Source organism: Octopus sinensis, linkage group LG7 (genome assembly GCF_006345805.1).
Source record: "Octopus sinensis linkage group LG7, ASM634580v1, whole genome shotgun sequence".
Classification (NCBI taxonomy): domain Eukaryota; kingdom Metazoa; phylum Mollusca; class Cephalopoda; order Octopoda; family Octopodidae; genus Octopus; species Octopus sinensis.
The window spans coordinates 40,214,045-40,223,411 of NC_043003.1; the positions used below are offsets into that span (position 1 = coordinate 40,214,045).

The 9,367-nt window shown below is 38.0% G+C and overlaps 3 non-coding genes across 3 annotated transcripts; 2 read left to right on the plus strand and 1 right to left on the minus strand.

The window, feature by feature from the left end:
- On the plus strand, window positions 1-71 carry Trnag-gcc. The gene has a single exon. It is a non-coding gene; the product is annotated as a tRNA-Gly (tRNA).
- Window positions 72-3,605: 3,534 nt separating this feature from the next.
- Trnag-gcc lies at window positions 3,606-3,676 on the plus strand. The gene has a single exon. It is a non-coding gene; the product is annotated as a tRNA-Gly (tRNA).
- Window positions 3,677-9,296: 5,620 nt separating this feature from the next.
- On the minus strand, window positions 9,297-9,367 carry Trnag-gcc. The gene has a single exon. It is a non-coding gene; the product is annotated as a tRNA-Gly (tRNA).

Sequence of the window (9,367 nt, forward strand, 5' to 3'; positions counted from 1 at the left end):
GCATCGGTGGTTCAGTGGTAGAATGCTCGCCTGCCACGCGGGCGGCCCGGGTTCGATTCCCGGCCGATGCATATGAAAGTCTCATTTTATTTTTATTGAGTTATTTCTATATTATCTTTTGGCGACATTTCGAATGTCTCTTAAAGAGTCAACTTCAATTTTAATCAGAAACTTGAGACAAGTAATATTCGTTCACAGCACTTGTATTCTATTACGTGTGGGTCTATGTCTGTGTGTCCCGCATAGTCATTTGACTGACAACGTCCAGTTTTAGGTGCAGGAGTGGCTGTATGGTAAGGGTTTGCTTCACAACCAGAGTTCAGGGTTCAATCCCACTGCGGAGCCTTGTGAGTGGATTTGGTTGATGGTAACTGAAAGAAGCCCGTCATATCTGTGTGTGTGTGTGTGTGTGTGTGTTCCCCATCACCGCTTGAGAACCGGTATTGGTGTATTTACGTTCCCGCAATTTAGCAGTTCGGCAAACGAGGCCTATAGAATAACGACTAAGCTTTAAAAGAAAATAATAAGTACTGGGGTCGACCCGTTTGATTAAAAATTCTCCAAGGTAGTGCCGTCCAAGGCCTTGTGGGTGGATTTGGTGGACGGAGGCTAAAGGAGGCCCGTCGTATATATGTGTAAATATATATATATATATATATATATATAATATATATATAATATATATATATATTATATATATATATATATATATATATACACATATATATATATATACATATATATATAGGAAGTATTTAAGTTGCTGCTGGAAGTATTTAAGTTGGTTGATTTTCTTTTTAATTCTTTTTATTTTTCTGATAATTGCTCTTCTATTTCAATGGATTCTGCACTTAGATTTGTATACTGATCTTAATGGAGTATGGTTTGCGCATATATTTGTTACAGTATCTACAAATGTCTGCCATGATGTATTCATGTTGGTGGGGTGGGGTGCGTACGAGAAGACCCAATCAACTTGTGAAAGATCATGATTGATCGTATCCCAGTCTGCGTTATGAAGATCCATAGTGTCAAATGGATGGGCTGGAGAGATATCACTGGATTTGATCTTTGGCTGGTAGAATCTCAGATCGCAGAGAACCATGTCATGGTCTGAGAGTAGTGGTCTTTTTTCCACTCTGCAATAGTGAGGATAGTGTCAGTGAGGTTACTGAACACATGGTCCAAGGTGTTTTTGTGACACCTTGTTGGTTCGAGAACAAGTTGGGTCAGGAAAAACTCATCCATGAAATCAAAAAGCAATTCGATTGCTTTCTTATCACGGGTTGAGGTGAATAAACCTGGTGTCAAGCTGTTTGTGGACCAATCGACTCTGAGATGGTTAAAGTCCCCCATCATTAATATGTTGTCAGCATTACACTGATTGATGAAATACTTAATATTGTTGAGGCATTCCTTGAAGCGTAGAAAAGGAGTTAAGGGTGGCCTATAGAGCCCAACTATTATTAAATTGTTGGTTTTACTATCCACATAAGCTGCTTCACAGTAGCCATTGGTAAATATGTCCATTGCTTCAACCGAAAAAGAATCGTGTACGAAAATGGCGGTCCCACCCTTTCTTCTGCCGACACTATCTGCACGGATAGCTGTAAAATTCTTCACTCGTACCTCAGCTTCCAAGTGGAAGTTATTGAGATGGGGGATCTTTTCTATTCTGAAGCCAGGACCACAGATCTTTCTACTTAACTAAATAATCTGAAACTTCGTATGCTGATAGAGTCTAGCAAAACAAGACACAGGTTGGAACTAGTTTATTTGAGAAAAATCTATTTTATGACTTTAATCGTAGATTAAAACTGCGAATTTTAACCAATCAGATTGTTTGTTTTCATGTGTAAAACTTGACTGCATTCTATTAGTGTGACGTAGAAAGCGCTTTTGTGACGTACTAACGTTCGGAAAACTGTAAACAAACACAGAACGTAACGGCAGACGAAATACGGCTACGCATTTCGCCCGGCGTGCTAACGTTTCTGCCAGCTCTTTGCTTTTTAATATTAAATTTCGGCGTTGTCGTAGCACAAGTTTTCGTCGATTCCGTAAAAAACTTTTATTTTTTTACATAAGTAATGAGAGCGAAAGAGACTAAGAGGAAGCGATTTTATGACGAGGGAAGTTTGTCTTTGAAGTTACCGTCTAGGGGAAGCATTGATGTACATGTGTGTGTGTGTGTGTTTGATGGGGTGTGGGAGACAGTATGTTGTGTAAGTGAAGTGCTTCTGTTAGTGTGTGTGAAGAGACAGAGAGAGTAATGTGTGAAAGAGAGAGATAACTGAAATTTTTTACTCGGTGTATGTGTATATGTATGTCTGCATGTATGTGTGTGTGTGTATGTATCTATGTATGTATGAATCGGCCATACATACATACACACACACACATACATACACACACACACATACTTACACATACATACACACACACACATACATGCAGACATACATATACACATACACCGAGTAAAAATTTCAGTTATCTCTCTCTTTCACACATTACTCTCTCTGTCTCTCACACACACTAACAGAAGCACTTCACTTACACAACATACTGTCTCCCACACCCCATCAAACACAAACACACAATGTACATCAATGCTTCCCCTAGACGGTAACTTCAAAGACAACTTCCCTCGTCATAAAATCGCTTCCTCTTAGTCTCTTTCGCTCTCATTACTTATGTAAAAAAATAAAAGTTTTTTACGGAAATCGATGGAAAACTTGTGCTACGACAAGCGAAACTTCGCCTAAATTTCTCGCCTTTTGCACAAATAAATACAATAAGTGAAATGAAACGCATTAGCTTAGAAACGAAATGTTTACATTTAAGATGTTTAATACGTCACGAAATTGGTGGTCGAGACGGAGTAAATAAAATAAAGCCGAATGACGGAATATCATTGGTTAAAATTCTAATTATTAAACAACGTTAAACTTAGAAGTTACAATTCCGTTTTCATTCTGGTTTACAATTAAGTTTACTTTTGACACATTCTACCAGTATACGAAGTTTCAAATTGTTTGGTTCAGTAGGAAAAATTTGAAAAAACTGGCTTCAGAATAGAAAAGATCCGAGATGGGTCTCTGTGAGTACGAAGAAAGGGATATGGTGCGGATGGTCATTAACCTAATCCTCAATAAATTGGATCTTCCATTTTGGGGCATTGGTGGAAGGGCTGATGCCTTGTGCATTGAGCAAAAATGTTGGAGCGATAGTGGGGACTGATTTTGACTGTTTTGGTGATTTGCTTGTTAATGGCAGCACTGAGAGTTTAATTTTGCGCATGTGCATTGTTTGTTTTTGATTTTGTCGACTACCCAACGACAACGTCTGTGAGAAAAAAACATCTCCATGACGCAATTCACTCAGCCAGAAATTTGGAAACAACATGCTGTACTGCTCGGCATTCGCACAGAAAGCTCCAATACGAACGGATGGTGAACACACAGAACAGCCGTTGGCTTGCAGTGTCCTCAAAACATGTACCTAGAGTGGTAAAAATCAAAAATCCAGTCAACACTAGAATTAAATGATTTAGATAACATCACTGATGATTTAAATATATTTAATGAAATATCTGACTGTCAGCATCGGTGGTTCAGTGGTAGAATGCTCGCCTGCCACGCGGGCGGCCCGGGTTCGATTCCCGGCCGATGCATATGAAAGTCTATTTTTATTTTCTATATTATCTTTTGGCCACATTTCGAATGTCTCTTAAAGAGTCAACTTCAATTTTAATAAGAAACTTGAGACAAGTAATATTCATTCACAGCACTTGTATTCTATTACGTGTGGGTCTATGTCTGTGTGTCCCGCATAGTCATTTGACTGACAACATCCAGTTTTAGGTGCAGGAGTGGCTGTATGGTAAGGATTTGCTTCACAACCAGAGTTCAGGGTTTAATCCCACTGCGTAGCCTTGTGAGTGGATTTGGTTGATGGTAACTGAAAGAAGCCCGTCATATCTCTGTGTGTGTGTGTTCCCCATCACCGCTTGAGAACCGGTATTGGTGTATTTATGTTCCCGCAACTTAGCAGTTCGGCAAACGAGGCCTATAGAATAACGACTAAGCTTTAAAAGAAAATAATAAGTACTGGGGTCGACCCGTTTGGTTAAAAATTCTCCAAGGTAGTGCTCCTACATAGCCCCGGGCCGTCCAAGGCCTTGTAGGTGGATTTGGTGGACGGAGGCTAAAGGAGGCCCGTCGTATATATGTGTAAATATATATATATATATATATATATATATATATTATATATATATATATATATCTGTAAATGGTGTTTTGAGTGATCACTAGTGATGGCAACGTTATGCCCCCATTCATCTTCCACACAACCTCAGACTCAACACGGAGGCCTACATCAAGTGTCTGGAGAAGGTAGTGCTGCCTTGGGTCAAGAGACTGGCTGCTGGAAGACCCTGTGTCCGGCAACAGGGCTCTGCACCATGCCACACAAGCAGTCAGACTGTCAGACAATTTTTGCCACCACATCACCCCTAACAACTGGTCACTTAATTCCCCAGACTGCAACCCCCTTGATTATTAAGTGTGGAGCGCAGTTGGGCGAGAGACCAAGAAAACTCCTTGTAACACCTAAGATAAACTGAAGGCAGCAAAGATTATGGCAGCATTCACCAACTTAAACAAGGAGATCGTCCAGAAGGATTACAGGAGATTCCGAAGTCGTCTGGAGGCCGTGGTTGAAGCCAATGGCGATTTTATTGAATAAATTTATTCTTTAATATTTTCAAGATATTTTAATGTAATTTTGGTAAAATGTGTTAAAATGTTAAAATGTGTGATCAGTGTTATTTTCATTTTTGCGTAGACGACAATTTATTCACCGTACCTTGTATTTTACATATATGTATGTACACACACACAAACACACACACACACACACACCACACACACACACACACACACACACACACACACACACACACATTCACATAGATGCATACATACATACATACATACATACATACATACGTTTGTGTGTATGCATATATGCGTGTATATACACACACACAGATACATACATACATACATATATATATATGTGTGTGTGTGTGTGTGCGTGTGTGCATACATACATACATGTTTGTGTGTATGCATATATGCATGTATATACACACACACAGATACATACATACATACATATATATATATATGTGGTGTGTGTGTGTGTGTGTGTGTGTGTGTGTGTGTGTGTGTGTGTGTGTGTGTGCGTGCGTGCGCGTGTACAACAAGACAGTAATTGCAGCATCATGTTGCTTGCTATCTTACTGTCTTACTCCTCTTACATCAAATACTTTATTAAATACTTAAGTAAATTTATCGAATACTTTAAATCAATTAACGAGTTGAGTGAGACTGCAGACAGGCTGAGATATATGACCGTATACAGTGTTTTCCGCTTGAAACGTTAGAATTTTCGTCTCCGTCACAGCAAACCAATTTATTCCATTTTTGAACTGGCAATAGATTGGTCGAACCTCATCGTTCGATCGATATTCTAGTCTTGATCGTACTACTCTGATGTCTGTGCGACTTTACAGTGTCCAGATAAAACAATTTTCACTTCTTCCGGTATTCTATATCTAGCCGATCGAAAAACCAGACCTTTACGCAACAGTACATAACTTCGCTATAACATTAATGTTCTGAAGTCTTGTCTTTAACGCTTTCAACGATATTATAAACTGTCTTTAAATATCACATAGAGTCTCTTTATCTTCGTCTTTCGCTAACACTATAATGTCTTACTCACTAATTTAGCGTTTTCTAATCGAGGCTGCCCGGAACTCTAGGTCGCTCGGGGTTCCGCTGGAAACTCTGATAGAGAGGCTATTTGTATGCAAATGAGTTTTTGAGTAGTTTGAGCGTTAAATTCCATTTTCGTAATTTTATTAAACACACTCGGCATATTCTCTAAAGTAAGGAAACTCTGGTACCTGTAGGTAGCCTCCTAACAGGAAAAGGGAATGGTTGGGGGAAAATAGCCTAAACAAGGTCTTGGTTAAGATGAAATTTCTTAAACCTTCTTTTAGGCATCAGATGGATTTAGTTCTGCCAAACTTTTTTCAAACCCAGTTTTTCTCATTTTTAAAAATCTCATGAAATTTAACGGTTTAGAAGAGGCGGTGCTTCAGCTTTAAGGCAGTGCTCCAGTATGGTCACAATCAAATGACTAAAACAAGTAAAAGAATAAAAGAATATATACACACACATGCGCACGCACACACAGACACTCACACACACGTATGTATGTATGTATGTATGTATGTATGTATGTATGTATGTATATATATATATATATATATATATATATATATCAGGTCATTAAGAATGAAATGTCCGATATTGAACTGAAAGTTTATTTTACTTTATCTCAGCAAAAATCTTTGTAGTTAATCAAAGTATGCACCTGAATTATTAACACAATTTTGCCATCTTATCGGTAGCTTATTTATGCCAGCAGCAAAGAACTCTGGAGAGCAAGAGGTGATGAAATCACGAAAAGCTCTTTTTGCATCTTCTTCAGGTTTGAAGTTCAGTTCCTGTAACTTGAGTAGCGTTCTTTGTGCAACATGTGGTCGAGCATTGCCTTGCAAGAGAATTGGCCTCTTTTGGCCAATCTCGGTTCTTTGATTGCAAATTCACTCATCATTTCATCCAGTTTGTTGATGCATTCATCCGCTGTAATTGACTTACCAGGTCTCATGAAGCTGAAGTGGATGACACCAGCGCTGGACCACCATACAGACACCATTAGCTTTTTTTGGTGAATATCATTTTTGTATTGTGTTTTGGTTCTCCGTCTCTATCCAACCATCATGCAGAACGCTTGCTATTGTTGAAAAGAATCCATTTTTCATCACACGTAACAATACAATACAAAAATGGTTCACTTTCGTGCCGTGACAGCAAAGAACAGCAAGTTTCAAGACAACGTGTCATTTGATGCTCGTTCAGTTCTTGTCCAGCTTCTTTACCTTGCTGACTTGCTTCAGATGGTTCAATACAGTTGGAATCGAACCATCAAACCTTGCTGCTAACTTGCTAACTCACGCGTAGTTTGAGATGTATCCGCTTCCACTACAGTTTTCAGCTCATCATTATTCACCTTGGTCTCAAGTTTACCACAGGGCTGATTTTCAAAAGTAAAGTCACCAGACCCGAACTTCTCAAACCATCGACGTACAGTGCACTCATTCACCACATCTTCACCAAACACCTCATTGATGTTTCGAGCTGCCTGGGATGCATTGGCTTAACGGCGAAACTCATTCATAAACAAGACAAATTTTCGATCCATCCATGGGTTAACAAAAATTGATTTACAAGAGAAAACACACAGTATAATTACACACGATGAATTGCATTTCGAAAAGTGATGATGTAACTCTTCGATGTAAAACAAAAATACGCCAGGATAAAACATACTTAACGACTGTCAAACTAGGTGCATAAGAAAATCGGACATTTCGTTCTTAATGACCTAATATATATATATATATATATATATATATATATATATATATATATATATATATATATATATAATTTTAAAATAGGATAAAATCTTTATAAGAATTTATCAAGTAGTTAACGTGAAAAAACCTCATAAGGGAAAAAAAACACATCAATTTTTCTCTTAAATATATTTATATTGAGGGCATTACTATACATAAATGCCACACGCTAGGAGGGACTCTTAAAGTCAAACTACAAAAATAAATAAACGCATTGTACCGAATACGAGGGAATATAACTCTCGAAGCGAGCATTTTAAAAACAGAATTCAGCTGCATATCATATGATTTCATAATTAGTGCACATATGTACTTTTTAATCTTCAGTGCGAGCATAATTCAAGATATATAAAAAAAATGAGCAAATATATATATATAAATATATATATATATATATATATATCTTAATGTTCTCTCCGTTTCTTTCTGCGTTCCTTTCTGTGGAAAAGCGTAGGCTCGAAACGTTAAAGACTTTTTCCCGAGCGTTAAACTAATACATATGTTTGTTGTCTACACCACCAGTCTTCGTCTTTTGTTTTTTTTTTGTGAATTCTCCCTATATATATATAGTAAACATATATATATATATATATATATATATATAATATATATATATATATATATATATATTCTTTTATTCTTTTAGTTGTTCCAGTCATTTGACTGCAGCCATGCTGGAGCACCGCTTTAGTCAAACAATTCGACCCCAGGACTTATTCTTTGTAAGCTTAGTACTCATACTATCGCTCTCTTTTGCCGAACCGTATGTTTACGGGGACGTAAACACACCGACATCGGTCAAGACAACAAAAGAATGAAAGAGACCTCGATATTATGTAAATAGAGGAATTTATCTGTAAATGTAATATGTGACAATTATTCGGTAGCCATGATAAAACTCCGAGTTTCGGTTGTCGAGGTGGAAATCCACGCCACCATCTCTTCAGTTATCCGGCCGTCGGAAAAATACTATGAAAAAAAACCCCGGATAACTGAAGAGATGGCGACGTGGATTTCCACCTCGGCATCTGAAACTCGGAGTTTTATCATGGCTACTGAATAACTGTCACATATTACATTTATATATATATATATATATATATATATATATATATATATATATATATATATATATATATATTTATATTTATATATATCTTTACACATATATACGACGGGCCTCATTTAGCCTCCGTCCACCAAATCCACCCACAAGGCCTTGGACGGCCCGAGGCTATGTAGGAGCACTACCTTGGAGAATTTTTAATCAAACGGGTCGACCCCAGTACTTATTATTTTCTTTTAAAGCTTAGTCGTTATTCTATAGGCCTCGTTTGCCGAACTGCTAAGTTGCGGGAACGTAAATACACCAATACCGGTTCTCAAGCGGTGATGGGGAACACACACACACAGATATGACGGGCTTCTTTCAGTTACCATCAACCAAATCCACTCACAAGGCTACGCAGTGGGATTGAACCCTGAACTCTGGTTGTGAAGCAAATCCTTACCATACAGCCACTCCTGCACCTAAAACTGGATGTTGTCGGTCAAATGACTATGCGGGACACACAGATACACGTAATACAAGTGCTGTGAACGGATATTTACTTGTAGATTACTTGTCTCAAGTTTCTGATTAAAATTGAAGTTGACTCTTTAAGAGACATTCGAAATGTGGCCAAAAGATAATATAGAAATAATTCAATAAAAATAAAAAAAAGAGACTTCCATATGCATCGGCCGGGAATCGAACCCGGGCCGCCCGCGTGGCAGGCGAGCATTCTACCACTGAACCACCGATGC